Genomic DNA, 16,973 nt, shown 5'->3' with positions numbered 1-16,973 from the left:
ACTGGTGTTGCAATGTGATTTCAAGAACTCAGAGCATATTCTTCCCTCATAAGCTTAGTGAAATTGGATACCTTTTTTTTTTAATTAAAAAGATAAAGTTGTTTTGGCTGCAGTAAAATCTAAGAACAATGTTTTACAATGAGGGAGAGATGTATGACATGCATGACTTTTCTTAGTACACTGTTCTTACACAACTCATTAGAGGATCTAAAAGCCCATTATATTCTGGGCTAAGCCTGATTGCTATGTTTCCCCTATATAATATTTTATAAATTCCCATAAAAGAAAGAAACAGTAGACTAAATTAATGTTTTTAAGTACTAGGACTTTGCAAATGAGGAATAGGACTTTGATTACTGCCTAAAGATTACATTCTAAAACGTTACTTTACATGCTATCCTAAGTCAAGGCTTATTTTAAAAACAAGCTTTTGACAGCAAAAGTAAATTCACATGACTATCTGCATGAGGCTGGATATATTTTGTGATGATGGTTTAAATTACCATCATCTTTTCAGCACCTTTCGATGCCATGAAAGAAAGCTTTCTTCACTGCTTTTCAATGCAACGAGTCTGGCATACTGAAATATCACCCACACTTCCTAGGAAGATTTGTCTGCAAAGCAACTACCTGTAAGTGTAATCAATATTAGAAAGCTTTGGGCCTGAATTCTGCCACCTACATGTGCTGGCTGTGCAAATTATTCCACTGAAGCCAGCATGGCTCTTTGCACAAAATAATTTTGTAAGCCACAGGATGAAATTCTGTAAGTTACTATTGTGACTGTGGTTTGTGCTCTTATATCTGCTCTGAGTAGAAAAGATAGTTAAAAATTCAGACAAAAGAAAAAAACGTCATAACTTGCATTAACTTTTATTTCATTTTTGAAACTTTTTAACAACCTGCTAAATTACAGTGAGCAGGAGTCTTCCTTGACATATGCTCTTTGAAATCACAACTGAATGTGGGTCTTTGGTTTAAGGAATTTTTACTGAGTTTTCATTACTTTTTTAATTACTCTGTTACTTTGCTGCTTGACTGAAAGGAAAAAGCTGGTTCTAGTCAAAACACTGTAATTAAATGTTCTGTAATGCAAACTCTTGCATAGTGGGAAGACCTGGCAAGTAGTGAGACACTTCGCAGCTTAATATTTGCACTTGACTGGCTGCTTGTGTAACAACTGTACCCAGACACTGAACGAACTCAGGCTCAGATACTGAATTTACTGAAGCTGCTGAAGTGTCTTTGAGCTTCTGACTTCATTTATACTGCTGTGCAGCCCAGCCTTTATGCACATCCTGCTTGTGTGCCCAGCTCTCCATCAGGTACAGTAAAAAAACCCAAAACAAAACAAAAACCAAAAACCCTTTCAGGTGGTCAAAAGTGGAGTTAGTTGTGGGTTTTTCAGAGATTATCCCTCTGGGTTATTTAAGGCAAGGCAATTGCATCACTCACTGTTATCAAGTACTATGAAGAAATCTGGAAGCCTGAAAATGGAGGTTTGCTCCACATCTTTGGCCAGGAACATATCATCCATAAGGCACTTGTGTATCATTATCATGGATTATTATTTGTGTTACAGTAGTGTGCAGTGAGAGCAAATTCAAGACACAGTTAAGCCACAGCTGCAAAAACACCATCCTTTTGCCCTGAAAAATATATAGGCAAAATGAACAAAACCAGCAGAGGAATGAAGAAAGGAACTGGAACTAGACACAAATGGGAAGCAAAGCTTGTAGATACAAAAAGTATTTTTAAAGATACCATATATATCCAAAGAAGTGTGCTCAGGCTGGACTCACAGCACAACTGCAAGCCTTTGCAGGGACAAAGCATTGTCTCTCTCATGGTTTATAAAGTGGACTTTGTTTAACAACTGAGAATTTTTCCAAGTTCTCTGGCCCACCTTTGAGCCTAGCTGGTCTTTTGAGTATCTGGTTTACTCTGTGTGGGTGTTTACAGCAGGCTTGTTAGAGCAGCAACTGAGCGTTTACTTGTAATGCATTAAACGGTGCAGCTGGCATCAGGCACATGGTGTGTCTTCTCCTAGTCTGTCCTTAGGGCAAAAACTCCATTTAGGGAGGTGACTATTTTATCTGAAGCTTTTTGATTTCTCTTTTATGCCTCACCATTAATATGTATTTCTGTTAGAGAAGGCAAAGCTCGGAGCATCCTCTGCACTTGGGAAAGTCTGGGTGAAGGTTGTGGTGATCCTTAGCTCGAGCTCCATCCAGACCTCCAGACCTGACCAACAAGGGGGTGCAGGTCGAGATGAGCCTTGTGCCCTAGTGTAGTGCCCAGGGGAATAATGAGGCTATGCTGACATGAAACTTCCCAAATGGATGTGACCATCCCAAAGTAACAGGAGGGGAATCTCTGGCAGCACTCAGTTCCCGGATCTGCTCAGAGCAGGATGCTGAGAGCTAGTGCAGCTCATTGCCAGCCTGGATATCACCTCGGGTTTTGTTCTGTATGTAGTTTTGTGGAGTTTTCTTTGGGAAGAAGGAGGTAAGGCTTCCTTGGTGTTGTTCATCCGTTTATTGTTTTTAATGAAAAATATTTCATTTGCTACTTTCAGTAGCATCCACACAGTAACCTTGGTGAGAGAATTGATGCTGTATTTCCTTGTATTTTGGATTCACCCCTTTGGCTTTTCCCTCTGTGAGGCAGCTCTGCCTCTTTCCCCACCTTTTCCCCCAAGTTTCTCACAGCATTGCAGCCATTCAGGGGGAGCTTGTGTTTGTGTCCCTGCTTTTCCCTGGCTCCAAACACCAGTGCTGCATCCAAATTGCTTATCCCAGGGAGAACTGGTGCCAGCGAGGAACCTACATTACTGAGAGGTTTCTCTTTGGCTTTCAGATACATCTCTTTTTCTTCTATCCTTTTCAGTTCTTAGTGTGTTATCAGCATTGTCATGACCCGGTGACTCTGCTGGAGCTGCTGATGTCTGTGCAGCCTTAAGCCTGGTTTATCCAGTTTATTAAACCAGTTTTACAGCTGATTCATTTCACTTTAGAGGCACAAAACTGCTGAGCATGGGGCAAATTGCCGTCTGCCGTGGGGAGGGGAGCATCGCTGCCAGCCAGGGGCTGGCTGCTCTCCCCTCCTGATACATCCAGCAGCCGATGAGAAATTACTTCTGTTGAAACTTTTGATGAGGAAGAATGCAAGCTGGCCAAGACCTCAGGATTAAAATTCTTCTTCCTTTCTTTTAAAGTATCATGAGGTAATTGCTGAATAATAAATGGTCAAGATTTTGGTTGTATTTCTTACATGAAAGGTTGTCTTTCCAGCAGCTCAATTTCCCCAGCACCAAACTGGGAATTAGTTCAACACTAACACAGAAGGAGAGTGTCATATTGTGAAAAATCCCCTGTGGAACCTGCCTTTTCTTTTCTAGAGGGTTGTGGTGTTGGGTGCATTTTGTGCATGTACGGAACAAACTTGAGAAAACTTGGCTTGTGACTAAAGAATCTTTAAAAAACCCTATTCTTAGATAACAGCCCTCTGTTGCAGTCTGACTTCTACTAGGAAGCAGGGACCATCACTTACAGTAATGCACAATATGGCTCAGTGTCAGTTTGTTACCTTCAGGTTTTGGACAATTCCCATTCAGAACCTACATTTCTGCTTGTTCTGGCTCCCTCCAGTTGCTCTGATTTACTTACCACTGACCTTTCTGCACCAGGATGGGTTGCTTCGAGCTTCTTCTGCCTATGAAGAGCAGCTCCTTGCTAGGACAACTCCTCTAGCATGTCCCACTCCTTCCATCCCCTCCACGTCCTGCACTGTCTGTTCCTTTCCCCATAAATCACTGGTGCTCAGCAGCCTCTGTGGCTTTATCTCAAGCAAATCAGATTTTCTCCTCTGAATCTGCCCACCAGGTTTTCAGGGAGGGGCTTCACTTTTCTGTTTTGGCCTTTAAATTGATCATCAGGGGCCTCACTCTGCAACCTGCATAGCAGTAGGTTCACTGTAACTTTTTTTTTTCAACTTGTTCACAGTCTGAGGAGTGTCTGGGAACTACTGGCAGGGTGAGCCCCCAGAACCCCCTCCTTATCCATCCAGTCTGTACTGCTGGGAATTGCTTCCTCACTTGCATCACTTCTCATAGATGCAAAAACTTGCTGCTAGGGCCAAAGACTGTGGCTGTATTAAATATTGCTGATAGCATCATTTGCTGACTGTTCTGTGAAGGCACTGATGACGTCTGTGTGTAACTGGAAACTGCCTCGTGAGCCGGTTTGGGATGCTGAGTCCCAGCATGCAGAGTCAATCATACATTGTGTTACTCAGCTTTAATCTTGTTAAGTAAAACTTCTAGAGGTATTTATAGCTTTATTCAGTACGTAATGTTCAACAAAAGGTCACTGTGCAGCATAACGTCAGTTAAAATAATAAAGGCACTAATTAATTGACAAGATGTTTTCACTCCAATTTAATCTGCCAGAATTTAACTCTGCCTGGAGGACATAAACTGTCTTCCCTTTCTTTTTGGTTTCCATACCTTCCAGTTTTAGCACTTGTAAGGCTTTACTTAATCTAGTGATTATTGCTGAGGTAGTTTGAGAAGCCAGTGTGAAAACAAACAAAAGTATCAAATGCATCTCTCACCTTTTTCGAGTTGTGTCTTTTCTTTTCTCTGTTCAAAGGAGCACAGTCTGACAGCAGCATTTCTAAGCTGCCATATTGTATTTCTAACTGTTTCAAAGACTCTCCAGTGAGGAAAAAAGAGTATCACAGCACTAAAATATCTTCAGCAATATTGTTTATCTTGCCACAACATCTCTGGAAACCCTCATGCATCATTGTTTTGGTCTTAAATTAGTATTAACTTGCTAGACCTGAAGCAATTGCTTTTAGGATAATTTCTGACATACAGCTATTACTAAGTTGTGTTTAAATGTTGTCTAATAATATATTCATTAAAGAAAGCTATTAGCTAGACATCATAAACTCCCACATATCCCTTGGCCTCTGTAATCTTTTTTCCCCCATCTCTCTTGCATTACCCTTAATTACCTCTTGCGTTACCTCCAGTGCCAATCTTGTCTCTTCTCAGGAGATGACCATTCAAAATTTGCTTTTGGTGATGTTTTGGTGTATGCTTGCAGGCAAGTCAGGCTGAACAAGGGAAGTACTAATATTTTTTTGTTTTATGATGTGTGCCAGTAATTTGGGAAGTAATTAGTCCATGTTTCTCATTAGCACAAAGCTCTGCAAGAAGCAAGGATTAATGTACTAGAGGGCAGGTACAGTAAGGTATATGAGGTATGTGAGATGCTAGAGTTTTTCTATCCATGCAAAGCTATTATTTGCAAAGGGGAAGTGGAGTCTGAAAAGAATAAACTATTCATTACTGTTATCTATTTTGCAGATCATGTTATTTTGAATAGTGTTACTGACTTTAACTGTTATTTTTAAGTGGGTGTTTAAAGACATAACCAGGTAATCTGAAGTGATCCTAGAGAGTGTGTGTACACGTCTAGAGAAGTAATTATTTAAACAAATTGCTGAAAACTTCCAGTATCACAGATGTTTAAATCATCAGACAAATATTATAGCTATTTTCCTGTAGTGTTTTAGCGCGTTACTGTGTCTTTCCCTTACTGAACATCTAGTGAGTGAGAAAAGTGGGATTTCAGAAGTGCATGCAGCTGCACAATACTGAGGAACTACCTTGCAGACTGGCTTCTGTCCTCAAATGGCAAAGTGGACATTGCCCAATGTTCCTGGGACCACTGACCTGCAGCTCCTGCCCATGGCATCCGAAGAGTGCCAAAATCTCTCCAGGGCCAATGGGAAAGTACTGCAGAGTTGCTTTTTTATTTTAAAAATGTTCATTATGTTAATAATTATTGTTTTTATTAATAATAATTTACATGAGGAAAATCAATCTCTGCAAGTGTTACCCATTTTTCACTCAAACCCACACAAATCCCCTGCTGTAGAGGAGGAGGCTTATTCACATTAAGAGTGTTTTGCCTTCCAAAATGCTGCTTCTGCTTCAGGTAGGGGCCACATGAATATTAAACACAATGAACATGAAGTAAATATAGTATATTGTATGGGATGAGCAAAGGCTGTGCACACCCTGAATGTCATGTGTTTTCCATTAGCAAAATATCTAAAAGGGAACTGGAAAATAACATTTAACAGATATTACCCTGAAATCAACCATAATTTTAATTAAGTAAACATAAACAGGCAGTTGAAAATCAGATCTGAAATCTTGAGTAATGAGCACCATAACCAGTTAGATACCGCATCAGTGTTGGTAATTCATTAACAATACTGGGAGAGATCATATAAAAATGACAGTTTCTATTTCAGAAAGGAAGTTGATGAAATTTTGGCAAATATATGCTGCTGGGGGGAGGTGCGTATCCCCCTGCGGCAGCATAGTGACTAGAAATGAAATTTTTTCAAAGAACCAGATTAAAAATGAATCCTTGCGTGAGGCTGTGCCTCAGGTGCTCAGTCCAGACCCCTCCCCCCCCATATGCTCATCCTGACATGCGGAGCTCTGGATTTGGGAACAAGCCCACCTCTGGTCCCTGGTCCGCTGGTCCTTGCCCCCGAGCAAGGCAGATGTCTCACCAACTGCATTAATGACAAGATCCAGTAGGGGAAAAAAAACATTCCAAAAATTAAAATGTGTTTTTCTGGTTGTTAATGAGTCTCTCCAAGTACGATGTTCAAGTATCTCCAGGTATCTGGTATCCTCCACTCTGGCAGAGATGGGCTGTGACCTTTTTAGTTTCTGTTTGCTGTGACACTGTCCCTCTGGCACAGTGAACCTTAAAAATGGTAATAAGAAAACTCATGCTCTTACAAAAAATGGCATTTTTTAGAGTCCGAGGTCTGTTAACTCTTCAAAGAGCTACATTTTCTGCTGATCTAGAGCTTAAACCTTAAACCACCAACACCTTGAGGGCAGAAAATACCCAAAAGGTGAAGCAATAATAGGAGCCTGTAGCTGGCTTTACAGTGCAGGGAAGAGGCAAAAAAAAAAACCCCAGAGGAAACTAGAGAGAAAATAAAAGAAGAAATAGCAGTAGTAAGCCATCTGACTGTGAGCAGCATACAAAAATGCTGAAAATACCAGGGGAAGTACCTGCAGTTTGTAATTTATAAGTATCTGTTACTTTTCAGAGAAGAAAAAACCCTGGGACTTAAGTGCTCTAAAAGTATATGAAAAAGTGAAACCTTATTTTTTTGACATTGAGCTGTGACACGGTGAAGTACACCTCTGTCAGACTGTAAGCAATATTTTGTGCTAGGAGCTCCATTCAGTGCTGTGAACTGTTCAACCTAGGCCATCCTGGGCCATCCTGGGCGAGGAGAAATATGTTGCACTGTCCCACAGAGGCAAACCCCATGGACAGAGCCAGTGCGACATGGTGCAGAGCAGGACTGACTTCCAAACAGCTTGCAGACACTTTTGGAGCAAATCCCCCAGAGCTGAGAAACGCTTTTGTCCAGGCTTGTCGTCCTTGTTCTCCTGGGACATGATCCCTAAAGGATCAGCTAGGAGGTTTGGGGGAGCGCTGGGCAATCTGCTAAGCTGCATTAGCTGTAAAATCCCATATATAGAGTGAAAGAGGTTTAACTTTGTGTTATGTTTTCCTTAGTTTAGCCAGTGCAGAACAGCAGGCTGTCCTGATTAACCAGCATTTCCCCTGACACAAACCAAATGGCTTACAGCTTGAGTAACTGTCTGTTGAGTCCCATGTTTATTATAAATTCAGTAGATGAAAAAAATTATTTAAGTTTCTATGTTTTTACAGCATTTCCCACCAGAGAACGCTAACACTTGTAAAACAATAAATGCTATAGTGTAACATAGCAAGACTAGTAAAATGCTGAACAGTAGATAAAATTATTTACAAAAGACCATTATGGTTTCTTTTGGAGAAATAATGCAGCATTTAATTTTAAGATATATGTGCCAGGCATAACTAGATGCTACAAAAAGGAACACAAATATAGAAGTGCACATGTGCAGTAAGGTACATTCACAATCTTAATTACTTCCCTCAGTAAAACTGTTCCACCAGTTTCTAAAAAGTAAACTACTTTGCTAAGCAGGTCAAGGTAAAAATATCAGCATCTAAACTTCTGTGTCCCACTTGGGCTGATTTTAAAAAAAGGTTTCACGGGAGGACTGGGTATGCAGAGGATCAGAAAGAAAGTTGTGTTGTTTTGGAGCAGTGAATGGACCAGGGACATTTCTTCAGTTAAGCTAATTTATTCCTTGACGGGTTTTTTTCCATTCTTGCTGTAATACTGAATTCCAGTGCAAATGTTGACTGCTGCTGTCACAGGATGGTGGTTGGAAGGGAAATGCTTGGCGCTGCCTCCTGTTACTCATTGTGCAGTCAAGTCAGAGCCAGCTTACAAGATGGGAAACTGCACATTAGCATAAAGAAATTTAGTCCTGGAAGCAAAATACTGGCTGATGCACATCCATTACCTACCTGCACATTTCAGCCTCTTTTCTCCTTCTTGCTAGAAAAATGAAGGCCAGTGGCGTTAATGGCAGGAGGTGGTAGCTGTGTTTCAAGCTTTGCTTGAACACCACCAGCTTTTTGTATTAATATTGCCTGTGGATGAAATTCCACCTCTGGAAAAGCAAAAAGTGGAGACCCAACACAACAGGCTCTGCCACTTACAAGTCCACAAAGGTGGCCAGGAAGATTTACTGATTGCTCCTGGGGAGCAGTTGTTTCCACGAATATAATCCCTAAATAAAGATTGTTCGAGATACTTTCAGCCATACTAGAAAATAATTAATTTTCCAGCATAACAAGTCTGAATTTGCCAGTTCTCCTTTGATTTTCATTGCATCATTAAGTAAATAAAGGTGTAGTTTGCCTGGCAGATCTATCTGGGCCTGCAGCTGCAAAGGCAGTTGCTGTGGGTTGGTATGCGCTGAGCGCAAACAGTGCTGAGGATGGCCAGCACGTATTAGCGATGTGAGTTGCAAATACAGGCTTGGGCATTGCTGCAAAGTGCTGGGATATGAACAAAAAGATCTCTTGGTTGGGGAATTTCTCTGGCTAAAATACACTGGAACTTCAATTCAGAGCTGACTTTAATTCAGGTAGCTGCTTCATCATGTGCAATTAGCCAGCTTAACTTTTCCCTAAAATTTCAAATTGGCAGGGGAAAAAAATGACTCAGTAAGAACTGCAGAACTTACACATTTTTTTCCCAAAATGAGCTCTACCCTTTTTTATATACTTCGATTTTATATAACTAAAAGAACCACTTTGGCAAAAAGTCCAACATTTGACAGTTTTTATTTAGATGTCGACATGTGGTTTTTATATTCTTAAGTTTAGAGAGATGGCGAATTCTGTCTTTTGGATTTTTTCAAATGTTTAAGTTGTAACTATTGGAATCTGCTGGGTGTTTAAAATGGATCTGAGAAAGGAAGTAGGGTATTAGTTTTATTAGAAAAAAACAGAAAAAATATTTTGAAAGTTCCTTTAAACCAATATTTGCTGACATACTAGAGAATAACATATTTATATTGATCATAGTATTTGATACTGTATAATACAAATGCCAATTCAGAAATATTGCTGCAATGAAATATTCTGTATTTACTGTATAATAAATATTTCATAGAAATAGCATGTGATATTTAGAAACACTTAAATAGGATTAGAGGGAATCAATTGCATGGCTAAAGGTTTTATGTGTTGCTAATAGTACTTCAGTACTGTGTTAAATACAGTATCTGCAATAGACTGAGCAAAATAGATGTTTTTTTAAAAAGACAGACTTTTATCATTGTCTGGAAGAAGGCTTTAGCCAACACCAAATCCGTATTCCCTCTCACATTTAATCATAGTCTTAATTAAACAAAGCTGAGCTGAATAGGAAGGCAGTGAGATAATTTTAGACCCTTAATCCATGGATATAAAAGCATTTTCTAAAATTGGGAGTGAGCATGATGACGTTTTACATGTAGGGAAACTGAGGCAGACTGAGACTGCAAAATTCCTTGGGGTTATGCAAAAGAAGGCAAGGCAGAGAGATGCTCAGGACCCAAATATCGCCCTGTGTGACTCTCGGGCAGCCTTGCTGGCTCTGGCAGAGCTGTCTGAGACCAGGACTGTTGTTTCCAGCCTGTAAACCTGCCTGGAGCCTCTGCACTAGCAGGCAGGCAGCAGCCTTCGAACAACTTGTTTTAATTATGTGAGGAGCACGCTAGCTTTCCACAGGCGTCTTTTAATCTTTTTTATGTTTTTGTTCACACTATGTCACAGATATGTACTGCATTTAATTACTCCAACTTAGTTCAGTATGCAATAGATAAAATGCAAGAGTGGAAAGTGGCTGTTGCCATTGCCATGCTGACCCCACAGCAGAGCTGCCACACAGCCTTTATGCCTTCTTAACCTTCGGCTTAGATGAATATTAAATTCTTTTGGTTGCTGGTCACAGAAAATCCTTGCAGATTTATATTTTCAAGACAGATTTGTCGTTTAGAGTAAATCAGAAGGAACCGATCTGCCCCTGCAGCCCGGCCATGTGCTGCTTTGCCTGGCAGTTCCTGTGGGATGCCCAGTTTTTGGGGCCTCATCCAGAGTACTCTGTAGAAGGGCACCGAGCCTCAGGCTGCACAACCATTTCCCTCAGTCACTGCTGCCTGCTCCGACTGTTTGTGAGGGCTGTTTGCTCCTGCCTGGGCCACGTATGGGGCTCATCCTGGGTCGGTTTCCCTAGAAAATAGGAGCCTCCAGCACATTCCTCTGCACCCTGCCCCAGAGGAGCCCTGTGTACCTGGTATCAGCCTGGGATATATCTCTGGGTTACTGGAGATGCTATTGGCATTGCCGTGATAGCAGAGCACTTCATGGTTTTGTATAGGTAAATAATCATGGGGTCAGCAGAGGGAGCTCAAGGACATGCAGTCTCAATTTTGGATTTCAGACCAACAGAGTTTTCTGGGTGCTGAAGTGTTCCTGACATAAACTCTCTGCCTTTGGGTGTTGCAATAACTTATTTTTAAGACCCCCAACTGTGCAGCGGCTGTGTGGGGCCACCTGGGTTGTGCTGGAAAGAGGAGAGCCGAGTGGGAGAGGTGTTACTAATAGGAATCCCTTTGGGAAGGGTCTTTTTTCTTAATATTGTTAATAATGAGATTAGCACAGAAATCCAAGGTGTGCTAACACAAGCCTCTGGTGACACCAGTTCAGACTGAAAAATCATGTAGGAAAAATTGACTGGTCTTGCAGTGTACACTAAGAGAAGTGGGGAGGAAAAGCAACAGTATAAAGCTGGATAATATGTATACATTGGATAATATATATACATACATAGGTTGGAGGCAGCAGGCCATCACTAAGCACCACTGTAGCAAAGGTGTGGAACAACTGTCCATACACAGAAGGGTCAAAAATACTGCAGCTACCAAATATCTCTCACTGAAACCCATGGTAGCTGCGTACAACTTCGCTTTGAAACTGGGTGTTGTTTTTCTAAAGCTCCCTCCATGGCTGTCAGTCCAAGTGCAGGCAGACTTGCAGCTGTCCTGTGTATGGGAATTGCATCTGCAATTTAACCTTACCCAGGGACAGGGGCTTTTCCCTCTTCCCTCACTCAGCCGTGATGGAAAGCAGTGGCCATGGCCACTGGTGCCTGTGCTCATGTGCTCGTTTCCTTGCGCTCAGCATGGCCAGCCGCAGAGGTGTCTGTGAGCCTGAGCAAGAGGCAGGAGTGGACCTTGATACAGGGGGGTTTAAGCAAACAGTCTGTGCAAAATATTACTTTAGCTGGGATTTGCTGGGAGGTTTTCTCATCAGAAAAATACTGATAATGGATATTATGGGTATTCTTGTTGTCTAATTCCTTGGCCCTTTTATTACTTCTGACTGATCAGATTTCATTGCTCAGCTATAACGCCCATCTGATTTTTGAGGAGGAAAAAAAAATATTAGAGAATCACTACTCTTTCTGGTACTGTTCAAAAACATCAAATTCGCTTGGAAAATTTCCGGAAAAGTTTATGATTATGCCAACTTTTTGATCATTGAAATTCATGTTGAGATTCAAGCTCTTGGTGATGGGTTTTTAACTGCAAAAGGAGCCCTGTAAGCCCGACCTCGGACAAGAGATGGGATTTTTCAGAGGAAGCAGAGCAGCAGGGTCTGGGCAGGACATTTTCATACCGTTATTCCAGAGCCGGAGCTCCCTCTTGTGAGAGAAGAGAAATACCAGAAAAGGCCAGGGCTATCAACTGGAAATGTGCAGGGAAGGTGGTGTTCAATAGGCAAGCGATTTCCAGTAGCTTTTCCTGTAAGTCTGCACATACCTCCATCCACTGGGACAAGAAAACGTGGCATTTGTGGCTATGGTCTTGCAAAATTTGAAACTGGCACTATAATTTGTACATAGCCGTGATCTGTCACAGAGTTCTGATGCTTAATAAAAATATGGAAATAATTTTCAATGGAAATAATTTTCCTGTTTTTTCCCCCCCTCCTTTTAATGACTTTTGTCTCTAACAAAAAGACCCTAACTTTATGTCAGCTAATAAAAAGCAGAAAATAAAGGAATCTGTCAGAAATGATAAATACTGTTTTCATTTTTGTGCTCGCTGTGCTCAGCGTCAGCTGTGATGAATTGGTAACTCTTCTGCCATCCTCTCACACAGAGCACCAGAGCTGGGCTCTCTCATGTCCATGCCAAGACCATCTCCCTTTGAAATGGGGGGTGTCCAGCCATGCACTGGGCGATCAGAGTATAATGGGATACATGCATACAATAGCCATATGTATGAAGACCCTATAGATGGCTCCAGGTATATTTTAGCCTGGGAACATTTATGGAAAATACTTGGTATTTAGTGAGATCTGGTGCACTTCGAAGGGGGAGAAAATGTGTTTCAGAAGTATTTTTATGAGCCCTAGGATTAAGTTCTTTCTGGCAAGTGTGATTTAGCGACAGCCAAAGGGGTGACGGTCGCCGGCAACGGCTGCCCTGACCCTCGCCTGACTTTAGTAGTGAGTCCTGTGGCAGGGTCCGGGCAGTCCGACTGTTACAAAAACCTGGGCACTTGGGGGTCCTCCACACTGCTGGGGTGAGACCTTGCCCCACGCCTGCTGCCAAGCATGAGTTGCCCCTTACAGAGAGAAAGTAAGTGTTTAGGGAGTCTTCTGCAATGTTTGTTGGGTTTATTTTGCTGCTGATAAACAGAGCCCCCAGGTTTGCCATCAGTGCAGCTGCCATGGCTGTTAACACCACAGCCAACATAGTTGGGTTGCTGCTCTCCCACCCTGTCCCCACCAGGACCTATCACCTGTGGCACTTCCTCACCAGGGAAAGGAGGACTTTTGGGTCTTGTTGATCATCCCTCAAAACCAGGGTGCACCCAAGTGGTGGCATCTCCAGGGATTGATGCACTGCTTTTCTGGGATGTAGTTTATTAAATCAACCTCTTTTCCCTCTGCATGGCAAGGGTTAATTGTGCTAGTGTAAGAATATTATTCCAAGGGATTATTAAAAAAAAAAAAAATCATTTTTCTTACAGCAGGGAACATGTCCAATAATTGATGTGGGAATATTAGTGCAATATGTGTGTGTTATCAATTTAGAAGAGCAGAAGACATATTTCCTTAAGCTTCTAATCATTTATACATATGACCTTCATTTATACAGCAGAAGGGCTCTTCCAGAGAGCTACAATTTGCTTCAGATGTTTAGCTTGGGTATTTTGCTTTACCTTCTAACTGCCAAGTTTGGGATTATTTAGCAGTAAAATTAGAAATGTGGGTTTGAGTATGTACCAAAGTCCTGACAGGTGTTAATGGAACTCAAGTTGAATATTTTATTCTTTAAATAGTAAAATGTAAACCTGCATTTGTTTAGCTTTGCCTTCCTGCCAACTATATCAGGTATCTTGTGTGACTAGAATCACTGTTTTCTGTACATGGTCTTCATGGCAGTTTCCAATGCCTGTTCCCAGCTCAGCCTGTATTTATAATCCTAACAGATTTCAGGTCCACAGAGAATTCCTTAGGTAAATGTGTGGTTCTCAACCCGAAGAGATAGGAAAGAAAACTCATTATGCAATATAGCCCAGATTTGCAGAATGTGCCTAAAGATGCAAATAGGCACCTAAGAGGATTTTCAGAAGGAAATAAAATCCTGGAGATTAAATTAAAGCAATTAAGGCAGTTCTGAAAAATCCCACTTAATGCCCCTTTTTCATTTTTAGGTGTTCAGACACCTTTAAAATATCTGTCCCTCAGCCCGTTGCAATTCAGCAATGTTGCTTTGGGTTACATTCAGGGCAAACTCTGATTCAGAGGGATTTCTTTTGATACCAGCGGTCCCCAGTTTTGCTCAGAAAGGTAGTGCAGATTGCTGTGTGGGGTCATGCTCTGTTTCAGAGAGGAGCACTGGCTGCCTAGGAAAGGATGTAGGACACTGGCACACCACAGGCTCAGCCTTCCTTGTTACAGGAGACGTGCTGGGAGGGATTTATGTTGTCTGAATGTTGATATCTATCAGTGCAGATGGTGGCTCCTCAACGCCTTCCTGGGACAGGCTGACTCCCCCTTTGGAGGCATCTTTCCCATCTGAGCACCCGAGAGGAAGCCAGGGTGCTGGTTTGACAACTCATGGATGCCTGGAGTAGGGTGAAATGAAGCCATCCCTTAGTTATTTAAGAGGAAAATCTTGAATCTGGTGTCTGAACCACATACTGAACTTGGGTGCTGGGAGGGGAAGAGCTGCTCTGGGGCTTTCTTGGTTGCCATTGCCCTGATGATGGGTGGTGTTATGCTGCCCTTCTGAAACGAAGGAAACCTGAAAGCATGGAAAGGTGGGTCTAATCCTCCAATAAACTGGCTTAATGCACTCCCTTCCTAGCCCAGTCCCTGGCCAGTGTCTCCACATGTCCTCCCATGTCTCTGTATCATCCCTGTGTCCAGCAGCACATTCTGGTCCACTGCTTGCCACCCAGGCACACTGCGAGGGGACAGAGATGTGGCCTCTCTCAGAAGGAAGGGAGAAAAACCCTCTGAAATCAAGCAGGCCAAAACTTGCAAAAGTTTTTAAAATTAATATCATGCTTTTCTTGGTGTCCTTGATTAATTGAAGAGAACTTTTATATAACACGGGGCCAGAAATACACTTTTAAAGTTGAGTCACTTGGTCTTGAATGAGAGAATGAGATTTTCTGGCCAGAAAATCTGTGTTAGCGCAGAAAAATTATTTGACTTTTTTCTGGCTTCATCACCACTACAAAAATCTTTTTGCCAAAGGAATGGGCAAAGTTCTTTTCATCTCAGCAGAAATCAGGTAGAAAGCTCAGTCTTGTAAGGGCTTTAGCTAGATTGGGACTTTCTATGGTTTAGACGCTTTAAAGAAAAATGTCTGTCATGGTTTGACTGGTTTTGCAGCTCTGAGTAGCTGACAGCCTATGGAGCCAGGATATGCAGCCTTGCTAGGCTTTGAGAATCTAGATATCTATAGCTCTTTTTCTGCTGACTCTGGGCCATGGACTTCCAAATCACTTAAGGGAGTTTGCAGTTTACTTTGAAATTTAAGCAGAGAGGAGCTTTTAGTGTAACTCTGCAGATCTCAGAAGGGCTTATCTCAGGAGGGGATGTCCAATGGCTTTTTGCTGTCAGTGAATTAAATGATATAGGCTGGCTCTTTTTTCATCTTCTGTTGCGCTGATCTTCTAATTTAATACAAATACATTACTGGAGAACTGAACTAAAGTCGTGTAGGTTTTAATAAGATCATAACAAAAACCATTGAAATCTTTTACTCTTATGCAATTTAAATTCAATTTACAGTCACTGTTTATTTTCACATACTTGGTTGTTGTTTTAAGAACTGGGGTTTTTTTTTCACTGCTTGCGTAACTGACATCTATCGCAGTATCAAATTGGTGCTCTTAATGTGCTCTGGAATTTGTTTTTTTGGACTTTTACCATTTAGAAAATGTATCCAGTTGAAAGGACAATCTCAGAAGCAGGGAAGCCTTTCCACAAGCAGCAGCTGTTCCTGCTGTTTGGTGTGTACATAACTAGAAAATATGATCTGAAAATGTACTCACCGACTCTGTATTATTTCCATGGGAGCATATCTGATACCTGCCACAGGCTATAACCATTCCTACTGCAGACCTGAGGCTTTGGTCTTGCAAATTCCTGTGTCATGTTGCCACATCAGAATTACGGCATTAAAACAGTGTTAATTTTGTCATGATATGCCACATGTGTACATCTCATTTGCTCACTTGCAAAGGCACCTCTATAGCACTGAAAGGAAGATTACTTCTATAGCTTGTGAAGTACTGCAGCTAGTAAACAGGAACAGAACAAGCATTTTGGTTTTTTATACAATGAAGAGCTTGAGCTTGATTATATTAAAAATTTAGAGGTCCTGCTGAATGTTTGGCTTGCATCCCAGCTGGTGGAAAGCGCAAAGAAGTGCTTTAGCTGCTTCAGTGTCAACTTGAAATTCATTTTCTCTCTCCCAGCTTGATCAGCCACTGAAGGTCATCTTATTTCAGTCGTTCCTAAAGCATCCTGCATACACACAGAGTACATACACAGGGGTAAATGGGGTTTTCATTCAATGGGGAAATGATTTGTAGCTATTTATAAAGTAGTGTTGTAATTTATTATTTGAATTATGTTGCCTAGATTGAAAAAGTATCTGACAGTCAACTGGAACCAGCAGTTCCATTTTAATTCCACAGGGTAATAATTTTCTACTATTATAAAGCCTTACTCCAGTTATTATACGTATTAGTTGGTGGGGTTTTTACAGCACCACAACGAGAAACTTGCCAAGCAATAAATTCCATTGAAAGGTTTCTTTGTGTCTTTAGGAAAAGCTTACATGAGATACTTCCCTACTTACATGTAATAAAAGGAAATAATGAAGTACACAAGCACACAAGTAACCATTAACTTGTGCTATTGTGTATTTTAATG

The sequence above is a fragment of the Ciconia boyciana genome, chromosome 7 (genome assembly GCF_034638445.1).
Source record: "Ciconia boyciana chromosome 7, ASM3463844v1, whole genome shotgun sequence".
Classification (NCBI taxonomy): Eukaryota; Metazoa; Chordata; class Aves; order Ciconiiformes; family Ciconiidae; genus Ciconia; species Ciconia boyciana.
Note: the sequence above shows the minus strand (reverse complement) of the source record.